This window comes from Protopterus annectens, chromosome 4.part0 (assembly GCF_019279795.1).
Source record: "Protopterus annectens isolate FY-2018-M chromosome 4.part0, PAN1.0, whole genome shotgun sequence".
Classification (NCBI taxonomy): domain Eukaryota; kingdom Metazoa; phylum Chordata; order Ceratodontiformes; family Protopteridae; genus Protopterus; species Protopterus annectens.
The window spans coordinates 1,981,083,751-1,981,109,066 of NC_056733.1; the positions used below are offsets into that span (position 1 = coordinate 1,981,083,751).

Consider the following 25,316-nt stretch of genomic DNA (forward strand, 5'->3'; position numbering starts at 1 on the left):
ATGGAGCTACAAATGCAATTTCAGGTTCTTAAAAATTAAATAGGTGACCTAATATTGTTCTTTCGAATCACATACTCTCTAATCAATAGAAAGAGATACACTGCACAGAGCTCACACTGACAGAGCAAACATATACAGTCATATTAAAGGTGATGCTACTATTTTTTCCCTTGAATTTCTGTTACTTTCTTAACCATATAACTTTTTCTTTTATTTCTATCCTATTTTAAACTCCACTTTAATTTTATTCACTCACAAACTTTAACTTCAAAAGAAATATCTGTCTTCCCTAATATATCTTGAATAATTTCACTATCTTTTCCTTAAATTCCTCTCTTTTAAACAAGTAGGATAAAAAGAGACACTGCTTCATTTTTTTTACTTTATTACCTGTCATTTTTATCTTACTTGTGACATATAATATACCTTGGAGAATAATATGTAAATTCTCTCTGAGTTCCTACCTTTTAATCCACATATTCCATACCAAATATTTTTTATAAATTTCTGCAGAAATTTACCTTCTTTTGTTATATTTTCCCTTCTGCGTCCTCCAGATACATCCTCACTGTTGCAAATCAAGTTCCAGTCCCCACTTATAAGTAATATTCCTTGTTGAAAACCGTTTATTTCTCCCAAAATTTAGTTACGCTCCTTAATAGTTTTAGGTGGAATATAAATATATTCCAAAATAATCTTCCCCTTACTGCCACAAATCTACCATTATTATCTTTGTTTCCTCTTTGATCACTATTGGAGCTCCTCTAGCATTTAGTATAATTACTTCCTTTTCCTTTGTCCTTGATATTCTGCTGAATATCCATCCTGAAATCCCTTCTTTATCAAATTCATATGCACATTTCTTTCCAAATGTGTCTCCTGCAGCATTGCTCTTTGTACTCTGTATTATTTTTACCTTTGTGTCTATACCTGTGAGGTTATATATGTTCCAAAGTAATATGGATAGTGTAGCCATTATGATAAGAAGTTATCATTCACATTTATTATACGTGACAGCTTTTTTAAATGTCTATTTCCAACTTTTGTGCTACATGCATACACTAATGTTTGGCAGGTAGATCTTTTATACCATTGTTTTTTGTCATCTCCATTTGAAACTATGTCACATTTTTTATCACTTTTTGTTTTAATGAAATCCCTCAAAAATACCCCCAGAATACCCCAGTAACCTATTAACTTAAATACACAAAACCATGTGTATCTTAAAATAATGAAGTTTAACCCTCCTAATAGGAACAATTGTCCAAAATCAACAGCTGCACACACAAGTATTATCTAACCTGAAATTAAGGTTATCTATTCTAAAGTGCATGTTACAGCCTGTGCTTCTACTATAATGATTGCTGCTGTTCTTTTCTTATTTCTGTTCTCCTCCCAGATGTGAAAAACATCTTGTATGCTTTCCGAAAATATTAGCATTTAGTCTGAAGAAAAATTGCATTGGCTCTGAAATGTAAAAGCAATCCCCCCCCCCCTTATGTCCGAATCTTGAATGCTTCTTAAAAGCCTGTGAAAAGGATTTTTATGTTTTGTTTTCCAGTCACAAAAATAAGATAGCTTATGTAAACTTAACCACTAATGAAATGGCCTCACTTAAGAAATTTAAACAAGTTTCAGATCTAACCTTTAGACCTGCTGATAAAGGTGGTGGTACTATTATCATGAACAAGGCTGATTACACTTCCTTAATGCTTAATATGCTATCTGACAATGACACTTATAGAAGTATTTCTCAAAAGGACATAAATTCCATAGTGTCAAGTGTGCATGCCACCCTACATGACTTACTTATGTGTAGGCAGATATCCCCAGAACTTTACAGTTATTTATTTATAGAATTTCCAACTGTTCTGATAATAAAAGGCTTACCCAAGATTCATAAACAGGTTAAACCTTTACCTCTTAGGCCTATTGTTTCAGGTGGCAATTGGGTCACTGCAACAATCTCGACTGTCCTAGAAAAATTTCTTAGACCAATAGTAGATGGGGTCTCATCTATTTTAAAAGACACTTATCATTTGTTAGATAACCTGAGTGATTTGACTCTTGACATCATGAATAAGGAGTATTTGCTTATAACCCTTGATGTAAAAAACCTCTTTACTTCCATTCCCAATGATTTGGGTCTGGAAGCTATAAGAGAATTGTTAGTCAGAGATACTGGTTTTCCGAATGATAAAATAATCTTGATTTGTCAACTACTCGACCTAGTACTTAATAATAATCTTTTCAACTTTGATGGTCAACCATATTTGCAAACATGGGGTGTAGCTATGGGCACCCCATGTGCAAATACCTACGCAAACCTGGTAGTTTTAAATTGGGAAAAGGAATTCCTTTTCAGTAACACTGTATTTGAAAAGATTATATTCCACAAACGGTTTGTGGATGACGTCCTATTAATTTGGGAAGGTACCCTGGCTGAGTTTGAATTATTCTTACAGTTTTTAGAGACTACCACCACATATCTAAGATTTACAATGGAAGCCTCTAGGGAATGTGTAAATTTCTTGGACGTCTCTCTGACTATTAATGGACATGGTAAAGTAGTTTCTTCCATCTTCAGAAAGCCAACCTGGACAAACACATTACTCCAATTTAATAGCATGCACCCAAGGCACACATTTCCTGGCATTGTCAAGAGTCAATTCATCAGATTGACCAGACTGTGTCACGATAGAATAACTCTTGAACAAGAAATCAATAAAATGGAACTTCTCTTCCTTAATAGAGGTTATGATTTTAAACTAGTTAACTCTATTAAATATGAAGTTCTGTATCCCTTAGAGCTAGATTTACATCTGTCTAAGAAACCCAATTCTTACAGGACTAAGAATTTAGGAAAACTATCTAGGATTCCCTACATCACGAAATACACCAGTGATGTAAAGAGTCTAGAAAGAGTTGTTTGTAGAAATTGGAACATCTTAATGACTGATACTTTAATCTCTAGTCTAGTAGGTAATTATCCCACCTTTCTTTATAAAAACTGCCCTAATTTGAAGCAGTTATTGTGCAAGGATAATAAACCAATATTTAGAGACACTACACTGAACATAGGCACAATTCCTTGTGGTAAATGTAATAGGTGTAATAACATCTGTACTGAAACAACATTTACTCATCCTTCTTTGGACTTTATTTTTCGTTTTAATACATCAGCTACTTGTAATTCTAAAAACTTGGTCTACTTAGCTACATGTACAAAGTGCACTGCTTTCTATATAGGGCTCACGAAAAGAAGACTAGCTGATCGTATTTATAATCATCTATATGAAATTAAGAAAGCATCAGATACAAATGCCTTAGCACAGCATATAAAGATCATAGAGACCATACATTTCTATTTAGAGTGCTAGAATTGGTGCCTTTAAATGTTAGAGGGGGAGATGACTCTAATAGTTTAGCCTTAGCAGAGCTTAGGTGGATATTGAAGTTCAATGCTCACAACTTTCCTGGCCTTAATACCTTTGTGTCTATTAAGCCTATTCTGAATGCTAGGAAACGTTAAAATAACTGTAAAATAACTGTAAATTTAAATAACTGTAAATTTAAAATATTTATTACAGACTTTCAGTCCCTATATCTTGCAATAATAAACATGAACATTATGTACAGCAAATAAATGAATTAATAAAGTAAATTATTTTTTGATAAATAGTTTATACTTATAAATTTTATCACTATCACATATCCTTGGATATTTTTTATATCTATTAATTGTCTGTACACTTTCTTAGGGTTGAAATGTTAGTGTCACCAGTAAATAACCCTTTATTTCTACTTTATTTTGCTTTGACCTTTCCAGGCTGAAGCTGTATGGATAGGTAATAAATATAAATATAAATATAAATTTTGTTTGTTATAAGTCACTTTAAAGAAATAATTTAGTTCAATTTTATAGTTTATGACTTTAAGTATATATTTATATGTATGGCTTCATAGTTTATAGTTAATGAAATTAAGTTATATTTATATTTCTATTTCTATTTCTATTTCTATTTTTATTTATATATTTCTATTTATATATTCCTAATTTTAAAAAACGTTTTTTGATACAGAATCCATGAAGTATTTTATTATTCCATGTAATGATATTCTATACCTATATTACACATATGTATACATATCTTTTCCTATAGTACACTAATGATATCAGACTAATATTTTAAACACCTATATATATATAAAAAATTTCTATTTAGGTGTAAGTTATGTGTTAGGTATTTTTACGCCTTATTCATTGCTTTGGATTTACCGTTTAACTCCTCCCTTGGATGTTAGTAAGCTGTTTTGAAGAAACATGCTCAGTGTCAACCGGCGGTTGCATTGCAAGTTTTCTTCCTTAATAGTACAGACATCACATTATGTAGCAGTAAGTTGCAAATACAGTTTTTATTTACAATGATTTTGTTAGCTAGCACCTTTATATGTTTTGCCAGCTTATTAGCTTATAACTGCTTATAGTTACGGTTAGCAACTAGACTGACAAGGCTGATTTTGGCCTTAGCTGCACCATGAGTTGTCCGGTTTTTTAATGCATTTTACTGTTACCAAACCGTAATTATTGACTAGCTAAAACTATATCTTTATTTCGTTGTATTTAATGCAAAAGTGATTTCTGTTTATTGAAATCTTGCATTTAATTTATTGCAACAATTGGTCTGAAATTTAGATTCATAAAGATGGTTTGGAGAAAAAAAGAAAAATGTTTCAGTAGCACTTTAACTGATTTGTTCAGCTTCATGTTAACTCGCAGTTGATGTCATCTTCTGCATCTATTTTCTTTATTTTCTTGATTTTTATTTCTATTTTGATAAATGGTACGATCTTGGAAATGTTTTTATTTACCTATAGATTGAAACTGGATGTTAGTAACCCTATACAGTTTATAACAGCTTTGTTTTATGTTTTATACTTTATAATATAAGAATGCTATATAGACGCTAGTTTGGTGGTTTTTCTTTAAAGCATTTATTGCCAATTAACTTAATTGGCACAATTAGAGTTTAACTTATGCTATTTAAACAATGTGTGTGGGGTCCCTTATTGTCTGAGGAAGCGTGGTTGCACCCACGCGAAAGCGCTTACCGTTACCCACTATTTTATGGATTAAAGGAGTTTTTACTACAATTTTGCTACGTTTATTTGGCTGCTTCATGGACTTTTAACTACAAGTGTGCTATATTTATTGGTTGCCTCATGGATGTTTAAACGCATTTTTATGTGTTATTTTACTGCATCGTGGTAGAGATCAGGTTACTGTTTCTACAGTATCTTTGTTTCCTCTTTGATCACTATTGGAGCTCCTCTAGCATTTAGTATAATTACTTCCTTTTCCTTTGTCCTTGATATTCTGCTGAATATCCATCCTGAAATCCCTTCTTTATCAAATTCATATGCACATTTCTTTCCAAATGTGTCTCCTGCAGCATTGCTCTTTGTACTCTGTATTATTTTTACCTTTGTGTCTATACCTGTGAGGTTATATATGTTCCAAAGTAATATGGATAGTGTAGCCATTATGATAAGAAGTTATCATTCACATTTATTATACGTGACAGCTTTTTTAAATGTCTATTTCCAACTTTTGTGCTACATGCATACACTAATGTTTGGCAGGTAGATCTTTTATACCATTGTTTTTTGTCATCTCCATTTGAAACTATGTCACATTTTTTATCACTTTTTGTTTTAATGAAATCCCTCAAAAATACCCCCAGAATACCCCAGTAACCTATTAACTTAAATACACAAAACCATGTGTATCTTAAAATAATGAAGTTTAACCCTCCTAATAGGAACAATTGTCCAAAATCAACAGCTGCACACACAAGTATTATCTAACCTGAAATTAAGGTTATCTATTCTAAAGTGCATGTTACAGCCTGTGCTTCTACTATAATGATTGCTGCTGTTCTTTTCTTATTTCTGTTCTCCTCCCAGATGTGAAAAACATCTTGTATGCTTTCCGAAAATATTAGCATTTAGTCTGAAGAAAAATTGCATTGGTTACCTTTAAATAAAATTAAATTTTACACTGGTGTAGAAAATATAATGAAGTATTCCAGGCTGCTTAGAAAGTTATCTCTTATTCACTTCCAATAATTTCAAACTCTATTTTTTAATGAGCTGCTTGGTATTTTACCTCTTAGTCTTATATTTCCCTCAGGAAACAGTGCTCAGAACTCTCAAGATTAGTTGCTTGCACATGTAGTCAGCTTGCCTCCATGGAAACATGAGACCAGAATTTACAACTGCCCTCAGCTGTGGATGCCTCAACTCACATTGAACATGTCTCAACTCACATTGAACACTTATTTGCTAAAGAAAAAAAAAACTAATATTATTGCATACGGATAAAAACTCAGCTTTTTTATTACATTCACCATGTTTTCTTATTTTCCAAGCCTACTTGCTTACAAAAAAACTGATTAAGCCAAGTATATTATAATTAGGGCACTTTTACACCCCTCCCCCACCCCAACAGCCCAAGAATACAGCATATTAACTTACACATGGTTTTGCCCAGCTTTTTTTCTCTTTTAACAGTATAATGTCTACGTTTCTGAAAACTAAATTAAGTACTTCATGCAATCACTGAAAAGATGTACCCAGACACTCCTCATTTTAGATACCCCTGACTACACACTACATAAATATGGTTTAGTGCATAACATGAAGTTTAGATCATGAAATGTTTTATACAAATACTTTTAAGAAGAAAATTTGTTTTACTTACAGTTACTTTTTTTTTATTTTAGTGTCTGTCTTAACATTAATGACATGAAGTGGGGTATATGCTTTTTAGTTCACTTACAGATTTAACAAAGTCCATAGATGTTCAGTTTTTGTCAGCTACTTTTTCTTGTAAAGCTGTATTTCACAAATGTGATTGATGTTTTATAGTCTCAGATTTATTCAGTATTTTCAGTTTTGCTGGTCTTCTTATTGTTTATCTCCCTGTCCCAATACCAGACTCTGGTTCAAGCCCAAGGTACTCTTGATTCTTATAGTCAGCTCCTGTGCCTTTTTTCTGTCTGTGAAACATTTTCCACTGAAAAATGTTTCACTGGCAAAGTCTATGAGTCTGTTGTCAGAAGAATGAGAAGCAGAGTTCCCTATTGTTTGATGGCTCACTTTTTTGTTGCCTGTTCTACATCAAAAATGTGTTTGATCCTCAAAGAAAAAAATATTCTGGAGACAACTGGATACAGCGCTTGAATCTTACATCTGCCTCTCAACATTCCATGATTGCTGGGATAAATTTGCTTCTCTTATGCCTGATGAACAGTAAATAATTATTTTGTATAAATACTCCACTGCCCCCAGTTTTTAATAATTTGCCCTTCTGACATAGTTTTGTCAGGAACAACTCTTTTGGCTGGCATAATTGTTTCTTTATTAATACAGCTCTTGCTTGTCTGCTTTCTCATGGCCAGGCCTGCAGCATACACGTTATGTCCCCTTTCAATGCACAAATCTTGCTGTGGAGTACCAGTCCAATTTTTAATTTGTGCTTTCATAAAATAAATATAAATATAAAAAACAAGTGGAACAAGATCGTAGAAACAAAACCAGTAATCCAGTAAAACAATCGTGTCAGCACACAGGTTGCAAGTCCATAAAACGTTTATTGCATAAATTCCACAAGCGCTTTCACCCTAACTCAATTGTAGGGCTTTTTCAAGTGTAAAAACAGTGTAACTGTTCAATCAGCCATCTTTAAATAACTTCATTTTAAAAAAAGGCGCCAAAACCAGTCTGACCTAAATTTAAAGTAACAATGCACATTTTACAACTGTCAAGTTTAAAAACACAAATAAATTCACTTTGTTTACCAAACATTAATAAACTTGATAAAACTTTGAATCAAAGTAGTATAAAATAACACAAAATAACAGTTCTATCTAAAAAAGAAGAAGAATTTAAAATACTTTAAAATTATGTTAAACAATACAATCAAAATGTTACTTTAATAATTGTTTCAGTGGTTGTTTTAAGTAATTATTTTGATAAATCTTCTGCTTTTTTAATCAAATAAGGCTTAATAGAAATATGCTCTTTTAGTTGAAGGGGGGTGGGTGGCATTCAATCTAATTTGCCAATAGGTCTCCCTACAGCATAGCCAATTCTCCCAATCTCCCCCTTTAGGGTCAATAGGTGCTTGCTCAAGAATTCCAAAACGAACGCCAGTGTGTTTAGGCTCCATTTGTAAATGTTTACTTAATGCATTATTAATATTCCTTTTTTTATGTTATATAAATGTTCATAAATTTGTTTGTTCAACGCTCTCTCTCTCTGACTTCCCTATGTAGAAACTAGGACAGTCTCTACACAGGGCTAAGTACACAATACCCTTAGTATGACAGTTACCCTTCTTTAAGTAAATCCTACTGTTGCCATCATTTTTAAGGTGATGGGTACTTCATCCAAAATGTATCTACAATACCCACACCTACTAGTTCCCTTGTCCAAAGTAGTTGTACATCTATAATTGTTACTTTCAAGCACCCTTTTCAGATTTGTTCCTGTTTTATAAACAAAGTTAGGATGATCACCGACTTTGTGTACTAAGTCCTTATTGTGCTTTAACATCTTTCAATTTCTCTGAATGAGGTCCTTAACTTCCCTTGTAATGTTACTGTGTTGAAGGACCATAGCTCTTTTAAAAGCTTGTTCACTATCCACTTCATGACCTTTTACAGTTTCCAATGGCTTCCCCAAAATAGGAGAATATGTAGTTGCACGACCATTTATAATTTCTTCCGACACTTTCTTTATTAACCTGTCAGGGTAACCCCTTGAACTAAACAAATCAGAAATAAAATCAATTTCCACTAAAAAATCATCCCACTCTGATGTCATCCTGGCTGCTCTGACCATTTGGCCCTTGACTATACTCCTTTTTTGTTTCCAGGGGTGGTCACTGTTGTAGGGGAGGTAGGAATTACTGAAAGTATTTTTCCTAGAAATTCTTGATTTCAGTCCCCCATTAGTTTTATCTAACCTCACATCTAAATAATCAATTCCACCCTGGTCAAAATTAAATGTAAATTTTAAGAATCCAGTGGTGGAATTTAAAACTCAACAAACTCCACAATAGTGTTTGCTGGTCCTTATCAAATAATAAACAAATTGTCCAAGAAGCGTGGGTATAATTTGATGTTATTGTTGTAAAAATCTGAAAGAAACAAATGCTGCAACTCCCATTGTAAAAGGACAAGGTTGGCGTAGATGGGGGCACAAGCTGCCCCCATAGCTATGCCTCTAACCTGCTTGAAAGTTTCCCCCTCAAAATACACAAAATTGTTTTCCAACACAATTCTCATTAGTTCTATCAACAGGTCAATATCAAAGCTCAAGGTAGACTTACTGTCCTTCAAAAGTAGCCAAATGTAATCTAAACCCTCATCAGTTGGAATACAGGTGAATAGGTCAACCACATCAATGGTTAAAAAGTACACCTCACCTTCATAAGACTGCATTGTCAAACCACGTAAAAATCCCAAGAATCCTTCAACATATGCTCATACTGATCAGGGATGTGTTTAAGTGTATGGTCCAAAAAAGATGCAATAGCATATGTCTTAGACCCCTTCCCTGACACAATTGACCTATATGGAGGGTCAGTTGTACTTTTATGGATCTTTGGAATTCCAAAGAAAGTCGCTAGTCTTGGTTTCTTAATGGTCAACATAATACCAATCTTTTCATCCAGTCTACCTTCCATGATGAATTCTTCTATGGCTAGATCTATTTTCCTGTAAGAGATGTTGATCACATTCGTAGAAACTGGAATGTAGACATCAACGTCCCCCAGGATGTTCAAAATTTTACTAGAGTAATCAAAAGTGTTGACCAAGACCATACCGCCCCCCTTATTGGGTTTCATAATTCGAATCCCCCTGTCATTGAGTAAGTCCTCCAAGATATGTTTTTCCCTTTTGGTCAAATTAGCCTTAAACAAAAACTTTTTCTTAATTTTTTTATCTACACTCAGTTTGTATAAATCTGATGCACATATATCTTCAAACACCTGTAAAGCCGGATGGAGAGGAGTGTTGAATGTACTAGCCTTTCTAAAGCTAGTTGTATCATAACCATTGGTCTGCTCAAACATTAATGCAAAATTTAATTTTCTAGTGTACAGTTTTAACTCTATGAGAGTATCACAAACATCAAATCTAACTGTTGGAACAAATTTAAAACCTTTTTCAAAAAGGTGAAAGTGTTCTTCATTAATCTCAATCCCACTTAGGTTAAATATTTTAAAACCATTGTAGGAATAAGTCACTTTGTCAGAGTCAATAACTATTTCCCTATTTACTTTATTGTCCAAGTTAATCATTACACTTTTCCATTTTTTTTTGTTTTCACTTGGTTCCTTCCTCTTCCCTTTCCCCCAGAAAAATCCTGTTCATTCAACTCTCTTTCTTCCCCTCCCTCTGCCATGTCAGTAGTAACTACCACATCTTTGTCAGCATCCACAGTGGTGGGGTGAGGTGTGGAAATATTAATCACTGGGGTGGTTGGATTGTGGTGCAAAACGTCCACAGTAATTTGTCTATTACTGAGAAATTTTTCACCTATTTTAGATTGTTCAAGTCCCTTACAACTGTAGGATCAGATTGTTTGTATGAACTGTTCCTATAAATTCTCCCCTTGAACACATAAGCCCTACTTTCCCTGTATTGTTTCAAATCCCTTTCTAATTTTCTTTTTTTTTTCTCACATATATTTCTTCACATTTTCTTTCAATCCTGTAAAAACTGTTATCATAACTTTCTTTATTAAATTCAAATAACAAATCCTTTCTGATGGCTTCATCCAATTTCTCTGCTTCCTTTAACATCATATCCACCTTCATTTTAGCAAATTTTACCATCAGCTTTAAAATTTTAAAACCACATTCATCGAACATACTATTAAATTCATTAAGCATGTCCAAATCATAAGTAAAACCCTCAGGGTGTTTACAAACACGTAACCCTTGTGGGACAACTTTTTTTTTTAAACATTCTTCTAAATATGCAATGTCAATATTGACACATTTTATTTTATACAATTTGTTTTCCAAATCCCTAATTATATCTTTTAAAGAAGACGCTGTAAAAGAACGACCTGCCCCTTTAGAATTATTTTGGTGGTAGGAATAATTATTAAAAAAGTCTCCTTTACTTTGTACATAATCAAACCATTCTCTAACATTATGAAAATGCCCTGATTCATTGTTAATTACTTTGTCAATCTGAGTTACAGTACCTTGGTGTACACGTACACCTTGTTGAACATTTTCAACGTCCAAAATACTATTAAGTCCACTGGTGACAACAGTAGACTCTCCCCTCCTGTGGTCATTGCCCAATGTTTGTTCAAACCTTTGGGAAGAATGGTTGGTTCCACATCCCTTATGTGGAACTGAGGTAAACTCACGAAGTGTTCCAACCTGTGCCCCCAATTCACCGGCATTCGCTTGAATGGGAACTTGTCTTTCTACCTCCTTCTGAACCTGCGCACATGAAATATAACCATCAAGAGGTGAAAACACTTCCAAAATACGGGCCAAGTCTGTCTTTAGACTCTGCATTTCTGCACTAAGTCCCAAAATAGCTGCCGCTACTTCCTTCTGTGAAAAAATCACATTTTTGACCTCAGGCTGCCCAAACTCTTCCTCAAACACCAATTCTCCATTAAAGATTGCCATACTCTGTAAGCCAACCTCCACGACACAAAACAAGAATAAAAAACAAGTGGAAAAAGATCGTAGAAACAAAACCACTAATCCAATAAAACGATCATGTCAGCACACAGGTTGCAAGTCCATAAAACGTTTATTGTATAAATTCCACAAGCGCTTTCACCCTAACTCAATTGTAGGGCTTTTTCAAGTGTAAAAACAGTGTAACTGTTCAATCAGCCATCTTTAAATAACTTCATTTTAAAAAAGGCGCCAAAACCAGTCTGACCTAAATTTAAAGTAACCACGCACATTTTTACAACTGTCAAGTTTAAAAACACAAATAAATTCACTTTTTTTACCAAACATTAATAAACTTGATAAAACTTTGAATCAAAGTAGTATAAAATAACACAAAATAACAGTTCTATCTAAAAAAGAAGAAGAAAAGGATGTCAACAATTTAAAATACTTTAAAATTATGTTAAACAATACAATCAAAATGTTACTTTAATAATTGTTTCAGTGGTTGTTTTAAGTAATTATTTTGATAAATCTTCTGCTTTTTTAATCAAATAAGGCTTAATAGAAATATGCTCATTTAGTCCCGGGGGTGGGTGGTATTCAATCTAATTTGCCAATAGGTCTCCCTATAGCATAGCCAATTCTCCCAATCTCCCCCTTTAAGGTCAATAGTTACTTGTTCAAGAATCCCAAAATGAAAGCCAGTGTGTTTAGGCTCCATTTGTAAATGTTTACTTAATGCATTATTAATATTCCCTTTTTTTATGTTATATAAATGTTCATAAATTTGTTTGTTCAACGCTCTCTCTGACTTCCCTATGTAGAAACTAGGACAGTCTCTACACAGGGCTAAGTTCACAATACCCTTAGTATGACAGTTACCCTTCTTTAAGTAAATCCTACTGTTGCCATAATTTTTTAAGGTGATGGGTACTTCATCCAAAATGCATCTACAATACCCACACCTACCACACCTACTAGTTCCCTTGTCCAAAGTAGTTGTACATCTATAATTGTTACTTTCGAACACCCTTTTCAGATTTGTTCCTGTTTTATAAACAAAGTTAGGATGATCACCTACTTTGTGTACTAAGTCCTTATTGTGCTTTAACATCTTCCAATTTCTCTGAATGAGGTCCTTAACTTCCCTTGTAATGTTACTGTGGTGAAGGACCATAGCTTTTTTAAAAGCTTGTTCACTATCTACTTCATGAATAGGAGAATATCTAGTTGCACGACCATTTATAATTTCTTCCGACACTTCCTTTATTAACCTATCAGGGTAACCCCTTGAACTAAACAAGTCAGAAATAAAATCAATTTCCACTAAAAAAAATCATCCCACTCTGATGTTATCCTAGCCACTCTGACCATTTGGCCTTTGACTATACTCCTTTTTTGTTTCCAGGGGTGGTCACTGTTGTAGGGGAGGTAGGAATTACTGAAAGTATTTTTCCTATAAATTCTTGATTTCAGTCCCCCATTAGTTTTATCTAACCTCACATCTAAATAATCAATTCCACCCTGGTCAAAATTAAATGTAAATTTTAAGAATCCAGTGGTGGAATTTAAAAACTCAACAAACTCCACAATAGTGTTCACTGGTCCTTCACAAATAATAAACAAATCGTCCAAGAAGCGTCGGTATAATTTGATGTTATACTTGTAAAAATCTGAAAGAAACAAATGCTGCAACTCCCATTGTAAAAGGACAAGGTTGGCGTAGATGGGTCACAAGCTGCCCCCATAGCTATGCCTCTAACCTGCTTGAAAGTTTCCCCCCTCAAAATACACAAAATTGTTTTCCAACACAATTCTCATTAGTTCTATCAACAGGTCAATATCAAAGTTCAAGGTAGACTTACTGTCCTTTAAAAGTAGCCAAAAGTAATCTAAACCCTCATCAGTTGGAATACAGGTGAATAGGTCAACCACATCAATGGTTAAAAAGTACACCTCACCTTCATAAGACTGCAGTGTCAAACCACATAAAAAATCCCAAGAATCCTTCAATATATGCTCATATTGATCAGGGATGTGTTTAAGTGTGTGGTCCAAAAAAGATGCAATAGCATATGTCTTAGACCCCTTCCCTGACACAATTGGCCTATATGGAGGGTCAGTTGTACTTTTATGGATCTTTGGAATTCCAAAGAAAGTCGCTAGTCTTGGTTTCTTAATGGTCAACATAATACCAATCTTTTCATCCAGTCTACCTTCCATGATGAATTCTTCTATGGCTAGATCTATTTTCCTGTAAGAGATGTTGATCTCATTCGTAGAAACTGGAATGTAGACATGAACGCCCCCCAGGATGTTCAAAATTTTACTAGAGTAATCAAAAGTGTTGACCAAGACCATACCGCCCCCCTTATCGGGTTTCATAATTTGAATCCCCCTGTCGTTGAGTAAGTCCTCCAAGATGTGTTTTTCCCTTGTCGTCAAATTAGCCTTAAACAAAAACTTTTTCTTAATTTTTTTATCTACACTCAGTTTGTATAAATCTGATGCACATGTCTCTTCAAACACCTGTAAAGCTGGATGGAGAGGAGGGTTGAATGTACTAGCCTTTCTAAAGCTAGTTGTATCATAACCATTGGTCTGCTCAAACATTAATGCAAAATTTAATTTTCTAGTGTACAGTTTTAACTCTATGAGAGTATCACAAACACTTTGTTTAAGTTTATCCCTGAAGTCTTGAAGAGTGCTTTTTTGATCTTACCTTTGAGAAAGATGATTTCATGTGGCTGGGACAATTTCTGCAGAAGCTCTTTCATGAATTACTGAGCTAAAATGAAGCCTAAATAGGAGTAGCCCTTTCTCTTGAGTCTTGCAGGTGAGTAAATAGGTTCTCTTATAAAGAATAAATAGGTTCTGTTACTAAGAGTTTGTGCTTTAGAGGAGGGCAATGACCAAGTGTTAGCATTTTGAAAATGATTAGGATTATCATATGGTTTACTGTCAGCTACAAAAAATGAGCCAGGAGGTCACATTGTTGTGTCCATTGATTGGGCCACGAAGATAAAACAAACGATTTTGTTTTCCACTGTTTGAAGTTTGTATGTTTTTGTACTAGAATGGATGGAAGATAGAGGAAGAACATATTCAAGTTTAGGTATTAGGCTACTTTTTCTTACAGATTGCCTGGATGTTGGGGTAAGAATGTGAATAACCTTTTTTACAGAGTTTAATATATGCCAGTACTTTATGTGTTGTACAGTCTGTGTGGACTGTGAATGATAAGTCTGTGTAGGACCTTCTTGCCTGTAGTAACTCATGGACTTCTTCCTTATTGTGATATTATCCACATGGTTTCTGAATGAAGACCTGTTAAAAGAAAACATTATTTGAACGTATGATTATTTATATTCTTTGACTGAACTGTGAATCACCCAGAATCAAGGAATAATGTAGGCCTTTCATTCAGTTCTACAGATTTAGAAAGCAAAACAAGAGAGGACAAGACTGATTTTGATAGCTCCAGTTTGCTCAAGAAAAATGTAGTTTTACCTGCTTACGAAAACAGATACATAGGTACCTCTTCAGCTCCATCCATATTGTCTCTTAACAAAACAACAAAGCTCCTCACTCTTTCAGCTTAGTTTATACAGTATTAATTCTTAACTGCAAAACGTTTCCCTTTTAAAGTCTTGAAAATCCTAAGTGAAGCTGGGAGACCTGATAGAAGGCAATTGTATATTCAGAAATGTAGGAAACTTTGAACACCAAGGTCTTTTAAACCACTCATCAATCAGAAGCCTTGTGGATAGTATCAGAATAAGTAGAAGTTCAGGAATTACTACAGGGGACGAGGTCCTAAACAGGTTATAGCTACTGTATTAATGAACTGAACATGAGAGACAAAGTTTGTAAATTTGGTGAGCTGCATGTTTCATTAATAAGCGATAGAACAGTTTCTGATAAAATAATGGGTGGTCTATTAAAAACAGGTCTGACTTTATCTTAAGCTGAGAATATCAATGGAGCAAGTGTTACTAATATCACAAAATTAAAATAATTAGCTGAGGAAAATTGTGCGTGTGTAAAATAAAATGGGAATCCAGTCAAAGGAAAAGATAAGAAATAAAATGAGAATATGTGGCAAAAGTAATGGAAGTAATGGATTATTATAAAGAAAGTCATATAACAATGTCCTGTAGCTGAAACTGAGACAACTTTATAGAAATGACAGCATTATTGAAATTTAAACTTAATACTAAGATAGACTAGAAATAGGAAAAGAACATTGCAATAAATATCATACACTCTACACTAGAAAAGGACATTTTGCAAAGATATGTAAATGAACAACAAGTTTGCTCAAAAGAAATTTATCATTATTGATGAGAGACAAGAAAATAAACCATTTGCTTGTGTTATTAAGGTGCAAACAATTGATATGGTGCAGTGTGAAAATGCATCAGAGTCAATGAAAGAACACTGTATGTCAAACTCTGGCAAGAATTGCCAAGACTATAGCCAACATGCTGAATTTAAAGTCTAATTGTTTGGAGATGCACTTGAAGCACTGGGGTTCAAAGGAATGGGGTGGCTGTGGTGGTGCAGTGGTTACCATTGTCACCTCACAGCAAGAGGTTGTCCAGTTTGATTCTCGGCTGGGGTGCCTTCTGTGCGGAGTCTGCATGTCCTCCCTGTGGTCATGTGGGTTTCCTCCAGGTGCTCCAGTTTCTACCCACATTCCAAAAGACATGCAGTAGGTGGATTGGACACTTTAATTGGCCATAGGTGAGAATGTGTGTGCAAGTGAGTGGTGCGAATGAACTACCATGGCAGGGCTAGCCATCCAGCAGTGTAAACTTTGGCTTGAGATAACTGTCACTGTAGAAGTGAAACCCCGACCACATGTGCAAAATGGGAAAAGGGTTGAGGATGGATGGCTGGAGGGATAGGATTGTGTGCTGATTACTGATATATTCTGCCCACTGGGTGGAGCCAGTGGCTCAAACCCTGCTAACAGGTATATAAACTTACAAAGTACAAGATTTTAATTCAAATCATTGCACTTAAAGAAGTATATTATCATCATAACTTTCTTTTTCCCATTTTTTTCTACATGGGGTCAGGATGTCATGTCAGCTGTTGCCATCTCTCTCAGTTCAGTGCCACTCGTCTACCTTCTTTGACACTCATACTTGATTACTGCAGGTCTTCTCTCACATAATCCATCCATTGCTTTGATGGATGCTTTTGTTTCCTCTTGGCTTCTTCCTGCCAGTCCTAATTCTTTTTCACCAGATTATCTTTTGCTTTTCTGCACATATGCCTGAACCACTATAATCTGCTCTCTTTGACTTTCCATGAAACTGAAGCTACTTTAGCTTCTGCTCTGATGTCCTCATTTCTTCATCTGTCCCATCACCTATCTCAGGCCCTCATCTCCATCACCACTACCTTCCTCACTTGCTTTGCCATTACTACCCAGTTCTGTATCATACAGTAGTACAAGTCTCACCACTGTTCTGCACACCTTAGTTTTCAGCTTGTTTGGCATTCTTCTGTCATACATTACCCCTGACACTCTGTGTCAGTTGGCTGCAGCCCCTGTGATTCTAGGTTTGACCTCCTCATTCAGACTTCCCTTCCCTCAACCACCCCTCCCAGATACCTGAAGCTGTTAACCTGTTCCACTATTTTCCCTTCTATTTCAGTTCTCAGCTTCTTGTGATTTCCTACATTTCTCTTCTGTTACAACTGCCTCATATATACTCAGTTTCATTCCATGTCCTTTCAATTGTGTGTTCCATTCCCCTATCCTTTGCTGAAGCTATTATTCAAAGTCTGCCTTTAATGGCACATTATCTGCATACAGCAGTATTGTTGATTTGTCCCCTTGAACCTGTCTGCATATATAACCCATCACTAGTATGAACAGCAGTGTGGACCAAGCTAAAACCTGATGCACCCTCACTGCTACTGAGAATCCCTCTTTACGACAAAACAGTGTTTCTGCTTGAGTCATTGGGTCCTTGTACATAGCCTGTAGTAATTCTACCAATGTTTCTAGGATTTTGAACCACTGCAGGACTGCCCAAATTAGTTCTCTCGGGACCTTGTCATATGCTTTCTGCAAGTCTAGGAATGCCCAGTTAGACTTTTTCCTTATCTCTAGCTTATTCTCAACTATCTGTCTCACTACAAGCATCAGGTCAGTTGTGCTGTATCCTGATTTGAATCTAAACTTCTCATCTCCCATCTTAGTTTTTACTATTCTTCATATTTGTTTATCAGTCACCCTCTGCAGAGCTTTCATGCAGGGTGACAGGAGTTTGATACCTCTATACTATTTACAGCTGTGAAAGTCCCCTTTGTTCTTGAACATTGGCATTAGAATGCTTATTCTCCAGTCTTCTGGGAAACACCTTTCTCTCCATACTGCTCTGAGTTCCCTCAGGATCCATTTCTGCCCTGTCTCACCTAACATCTTGACCATATCTGCTGTGACCTCATATGAGCCTCCTGCTTTTCCTGACTTCATTTTCTTTAGTGTTGTTCTTACTTCTAAGATTTGCTCCTCCTCTCCTTTCGTCTTAGGTTGCTTCTTGGGCAGGTCAGCTTCTGTGGAGTTTTCTTCATTTAGATGCTGATGGAAGTACTCCTTCCATCTACCTTTGACGTTCTGTGAACTGGGAGCAGGTTGTTGCCAGCATCCCTTAAGAAGGCTGTCTGACTATCTTCTTTATCTTTCTATCTTTGCCTTGCAACCTGATAGAGTCTCTTTGTGACATGTGCTTAGTCACTTTCTAGAGCCTGGTAGAGTGCCTTTGATGCCTTGTTCTTTTTTATTGCAACTCCTGTCTTAGCCAGTTTGTTAACCAACCAGTATTTCTTCCTACCCTGGTCTGTCTTTTCTATCTTCCATTTTTCTTATAATCCTTCTTTCTTTTGATGACTTCATGGACTTCTGCATTCCACCGCCAGCTTTCCTTATGCATTTTATTTGCATATCCGTCTTGGACACATATCTGTTCTGTAGTTCTCACACATACTGTATTGTGGTAGTGCCTTTCGTTTTCAACTCCATCTATTTCCTCTGCTTCCTGAGGTACTACAGTCCTAATTATTTGAACTCTTGTGCTTTCTTTCCAGTCAACTTCCATGTCTTTAGCCTAGTCTCTGTTGATCTTACAGCCTTCTCTGTCCATGATTGTGGCAACTAGTGGCTTACGTTGTGGGCCGACTGTTTCACTGGGGATGACTTGGCTATCACTAATTCTACCACAGTGCCCTTTAATGACTAGGAAGAAATCAACCTGAGTTGCATGTTGGCCACTATTTTATAAGATCTTGAGACTTTCTTGCAGAAACATGTGTTGGCCACCATCAAGCTATTCACCAGACAGAAGTTTAGAATGGTCTCCTTCTTTATTCCTGTTATCCCATCCATATGGACCCAGGTAGTCCTCATAGCCTGCTCTATCTTTCCCAATATGTGCATTCAGTTCACCCATTATCAACACAGATTCATGCTGTCCTGCTTTATCTAGTAGGTTCTGCAACTGCTGTCTGATTGCACTCTTTTCCTCACTATCCCAAACCTGCAGTAGTTCATAGGCTGAAAGTATGAATAATGTCCTATTCATGCATTGGAGTCTGATTGCCATGATTCTGTCATTAATTCTAATGATATCCCTCACTGTCTTCTGAAGCCTCTCCCTCACCACAATTTCCACTCTTTTTCTAGTGCATCCTCCTCTTGAGTAGTAAACTGTTGATTCCAAGCCAAGTAGCTTTCCTACACTACCCTTCCATCTTGTCTCCTGGATACATAGGATGTCCAGCCTCCTCATTACCATCATGGCCAATGGAAACACATACATCACTCACACCATTAGAATGGTTCCCTGGCATTAGTCAGAGAAGTTTGGGTCCTCAGCCCACTTATCACTGGCAATTACCTATGCCCATCTGGATATATTAGTCAACATGACTGAATCACCTTGAGCCATATTTTACACTGTTGAGTGGCTAGCCCTGACACAGTGCCCAGTTTGTTATGTGTGTTCTCCTATCTTGAAGATATTGTGCACTACAGTTGATACCCAAAGCAGTTGGTCTATGGAAAATCTAGAGTCTGTGCTGCAGCTTACAACTCCATTTATGGGTGTGTTTGAAGTAGAAACACTTGTCATGTTTTTTGGAGGTGGGAGTAACCCCACAAAATTACAGGGAGAACATTCAAATTATTAACAGGCATTGTCTGGAGGTCAGGATTGAGCCCTTAACCATCATGCCAACTGGACCCTTAAAGAAACACATTCTCTTTATGTTTTAGCTTACTTAGCTTATGAGAAGCTAGGAATGGTAAACCAAATGCATAGTGTAAAAACAAAAACTGCATAGTCAAACAGTGATAAGGGGATCTCAGATACTGCAAAGTGTCACAGCAAAGCTGTCTTTTATGACTACTGGGTTTATTTACATGCTTAAAAAGTTAAGTAAGAGACTTCCAAACAAGGAAAATCATGCAAGAAAAGTTCCAGTAAGTCTCAAGTGCAAAAGAGAGGTGGAACAAAAGTGAAAGAAAAGCTTGGGTGACCTTAATATCTCTAAAGCTAAAAGAATTGGTGAATAGTGCAGCCACTGTTGTAAAAAAAGACAAGCAGCCTGACCTTTACATTGGTCTGTAGAATATGCATAAATGGATTTAAAAAAAACATTGCTGTCTGCTTAAAGTTGAAGAACTGATCTCCAAAATGACAAAGGCAATGATCTTTGTGTGGTAGATGTAAACCAAAGTTTGGGAATGTACCATTAAAAAAACAAAGCTACAAATTGTGTACATTTCATATGCCATTAGTGAGGTGTACAGCCCTTAGACTTTCATTTGATATTTCATCAGAAGCAAAAGTATTCCAAAACGTTGTCGTCCAAGTAACTGAAGGCTTAAAATGTGTGTAAACATAACTGATGATCTAGCAGTATGAGATCAGGCATAAAAAAGAACTTGAAAAAGGATTGATACACATGCTAAAAAGATTAAGACAGCATAATTTCAAACTGAATAATAGCAGCTGTAAAGGAAATGTGACCAGTTCTGAAATACATGGATCATATCCTGATGTCAGGCATATTGAAGTCTGATTAAGAAAAAGAGCAGTTGTATAAATGTCAAAGTGGCTATTATTGAGTGACACAGTCCCATACAAAAAGTTTAACTAATATGCCAGTGATAACTATGCCATTAAGGAAGATGATCGCTCAAGGCATATCATGGGAGTTTTGAAATACTAAAGCAGTTAATTACAGGTGCACATGCTTTAATGCTGTCATACAGGGCCAGTCAAAATGGTATAGCAGTTGTGCTCCAACTAGAAATCAGAATAGTTGTAAATAGCTCATTAGAAAAGAGATATGCTTAGATATGAAGGGACTGATAACAATAGTGTGGAGATGTGAGAAATTCATGGGTACCTCACTGGTAAAGAAGTTTGGGTGAGAACAGACCACAAACCTTTGAAAAGCATAGTCAGGAAGTTGTTGTATAAGACACCCCTAGAGAGGCAGGACACAGCAACTAATCTGCAGAAGTATGACTTGAAAATAAAATACAGACCAAGCAAGATACTGAACCAAGAAGCTGTACTAGGAAAAGAACATTTACCAGATGAGTATGAAGACTTGCCGGAAGAAAAGTTAAATAGTTCTTTGAATAATATTGGACTTACCAATGACAGAAGAAAAAAAAATTTTGAAAGATGCATGAATGATTTTAAAGTAAAAGGTGGTCATGAGCATATATTGTCTAGAAGATAAACTTCTTTATTCAGAGAGGAAATAAAATGTGGCAAACAATGTTTAAAGCTGACAAAATAATAATTTCCAATTAACTGAGAACTTGACAGTATATATGAATAACATCTGGGAATAGCAAATCAAAAAAAAAAAAACATACAATGCCAGCTCAAGCTAAGGAAATGGTATATAACTGTATCAGCCATTATGCATATAATAATATTCCTAAGGAAGATATGCCAACGCAGAAAGTACTATGGCACATAGTCCCACATTCAGCTGAGGTACATATTTTGATATTTCATCGATCACCTTTGTTTTGTCAAAGTTAGTTTGAAACTCAGACTTCTATTAATCACAGTATTTACACTGATTGCATGACATTGATCTGCAGTGATAATAACAATTTTTACTTTTCTTTACTGCTGCTCAACAGTGTAGTTATTTTTAAGAAAAAAAAAAGTAGTGAATTCGGCATATTAAAAAAAAAAAAGGAGTGGCTGTCAGGGCAAAGTCCCTCACATGTAAAGTGCAGTGGGATATGTATGAACAGCACCAGCTCATCCATGGACTCAATGGACACTGATTTTTTCCATTTCAAAGGAGTTTTGTGTTTAAGTGTATGCTATTATTTCAAGTTTCCTGCAAAAGTCAGTGTTACAGAAAATTTTTACATTAGGGATTAACCCCAACCCAGTGGAAAATTGGAGTGAATTATTCAAAATGAAAAAAACATCTTATGAGAAAGACCTCTAGCAAAACGGAGGGCTGTCATCTCAAAGTTTTGAAATAAAGGAATACTCTATTGCAAGGATTCAGCTTCTCATGTGCTAAATTGTTGGTTGGTAGAAAGTGAAAAACATATTTACTACTTCATGTACATTACTGATCACAAATGTCAATACAAGGTAAAGGAGATGTTTGACAGAAATCAGCAAAGACAAACATGCTATTATGATAAAAACTGCAAAGGACAGCTAGATCTACAATATGTTGACAAAGTACAAATAGATAAGCCATGAAAAAGCTAAGAGTCTAAAGCTGAATTTGAAGGTAAATCAAGTGAGCCATGATGTTATATTGTTCACGGGGAACATGAAACTGTTTATAGGATGAATCACAAACATATGTGCACCACAGCTACACTGAAGCTCCAAGAAGATAAAGAAACAGAAGCTTCACAACTGGTATAGAGCAGCAAGTATAGTTCCAAACAAAAGAGCAGATATCCCAAGAGATACAGAAGACCATTAAAGAAAACAGACACTCCAGATATGGAAGGACATTAAAGAAAACAAACATATGAATTGTCCAAGTGTTGAATATGATACCAAGGACTAGAAAACTGCATTTAATAATGTATTTTTGAATATGTGCAGAAGTTTTTTTTAATGTGAAAAGCTTTTGACTTGTTTAATTTAGAATTAATACTAATTTTAAATAATCAGTACAGTGTAATGTATACTATTACATATAATGTATGTACATAAATGGGGGGATACAAAATACTGACTAGATAGCTTTAAATTCTAATGAAGTAGATATAGGAAGTTAACTGTCAAGCAGTGCACTTGCTTCTAGAGAGTTCACTCTGAATAAAACGGAATAAAAATAAAAAAGAGGCAGCAAACATGGCCAAAGGAGTATAGAAAATAAATATTTTAATAAAGTAAGCGCTTTTGCGTCTGTAGTGATGCTTCTTCAGACTTTCAACAAACACAACAGTAATCAATTACATTATATACATTCTCATGTCTCATTTAATTATGTCACTGTAGTGACAGGCTAGGTAACCTCAAACATTTTACTGGAAACAGGGAGACTAAATGGATTACTAGAATGCAGGCTGACAAAGGATTTGGTCTCAATAATAAAGTTATACTTAAGCCCTTTTTATTGAATAGACCCCTGAAGCATTAGCGTTTTTCTAGATTTTAGTCTAGTTAGCTTTAGCTTTGAGATATATGTTTTTTATGCTTTACACATATGTTTTTTATGTTTTATATGTTTTCATGTATACCTTTTTTATATGCTTTCCAGAAGGAGATGTTAGTCCAAGCACATTTTTAATAGGGAGGAGTATTTTAGTAGTGTTTTTATTTTATTTTAGATAGATGCTTCTATTTTCCTATTTAGTTTTGTATACCTATTCTTGATTTATACATGTATTCATATTCACTTTTTTATATTTAAATGTAGGTATGCATTGTTTGCATGTTTATATATATGTGTATAGTTATTCCAGTGGTTTTAAAAGATAATTAAGTGATTTACATACTTAATTGAAATCAATTATATGTTTGGAGAGAATGTATATAATATAATTCATTGTTGCTGTGTTTGTTGAATGTCTGAAGAAGCGTCACTACAGAAGCGGTAGCACTTACTTTATTAAAATATTTTTTTCTGTACTCCTTTGGCCGTGTTTGCTACTTTTATTTTTATTGTTATTTTGATTCTATTTTACGTTGCGTATTAAGTGGAGCTTAATTCACCAACTCCTTATGTGCTTTTCACTCTTAATAAAAACCTCATTGAGGTCAAACCACATTTTTCATGTCTTTTTGCTGTCTTTCCACTATCCTGATAATTTCTCAGGTTCATTAATCTAGCCACTAAAGCAGGACATCTCAGTGTTATAACACAAAAAGCAAAGTAGCTTTTGGTTTGGTTAGACTTTACTTCTTATTAAATGCAATAACTTTTAAACTACTAATTATAAAATATGAAACTTATTCCCTTAAAAGTCAGAAAGAAACACTCAATTCCAAATATAAGGAGGTACAATAGAGGCTAGTGAAAAAGCATTTTCTAAAAGAGCTGTTGGCAGTTAGACAATTTGCCACATAAAATCAGAAAACAAGATAAATTACTGCAGTTCAGGAAGCAACTAAAAGTCCACCTATAGACAGCAACAAATATATATATTTTAAGGCTCCTAGGATATGCTAATAAGTATACTGGAGATGATTACAAAGACAAATATAAATAAACATTGTTTCTCATGGTATGCAGAATGAATAAATATAGTTGCAGTGTAAATAATATGAATAATCTTTACTACAAATCTAGTCAGATGTATTGGAAATGTTTACTGGAACAGTAAATACTCTAAATAGCTTGTTGTAAAACCTTCATTCTTCTTCTCCTTCTTCTTTCAGCTGCTCCCGTCAGGGGTCACCACAGCGGATCAACTGTTTCCATTTCTTCCTGTCCTCTGCATCTTGCTCTGTCACACCAGCCACCTGCATGTCCTCTCACCACATCCATAAACCTTATCTTAGGCCTTCCTCTTTTCCTGTTACCTGGCAGCTTCATCCTTAGCATCTTTTTCCCAATATACTCTGCATCCCTCCTCAGCACATGTCCAAACCAATGTAATCTTGCCTCTTTGGCTTTATCTCCAAACCTTCCAACCTGGGCTGACCCTCTAATATACTTATTCCTAATCCTGTCCATCCTCGTCACACCCAGTGCAAATCTTAACATCTTCAACTCTGCCACGTCAAGCTCTGATTCCTGCCTTTTTGTCAATGCCACTGTCTCCAACCCATATAACATAGCTGGTCTCACTACCCTCTTGTAGACCTTCCCTTTCACTCTTACTGGTATTTCATTGGTCATTTATATTAGTGAAATTACTGAGTGTATGTCACTGACTTGTGCATATCTTTTGAAATTTATATACCTTCAATAGTCACTTAATATTTGTTTACATATTATAAAGTTGTAACTGATAGTTATGGTAATACACTGCATGCGCTATTAGATGTACTAAATTATAGGATGTAAAATTCTATATTGCTATGTCATTAATGTGCCATGAAAAAAGAACTAG

General features: G+C 35.1%; 1 protein-coding gene across 3 annotated transcripts in view; it reads right to left on the bottom strand.

The window, feature by feature from the left end:
• Window positions 1-25,316, bottom strand: part of FLT4 (fms related receptor tyrosine kinase 4) — a 1,292,248-nt gene that overhangs the window by 552,879 nt on the left and 714,053 nt on the right. The gene's annotated exons all lie outside the window — the stretch shown is intronic.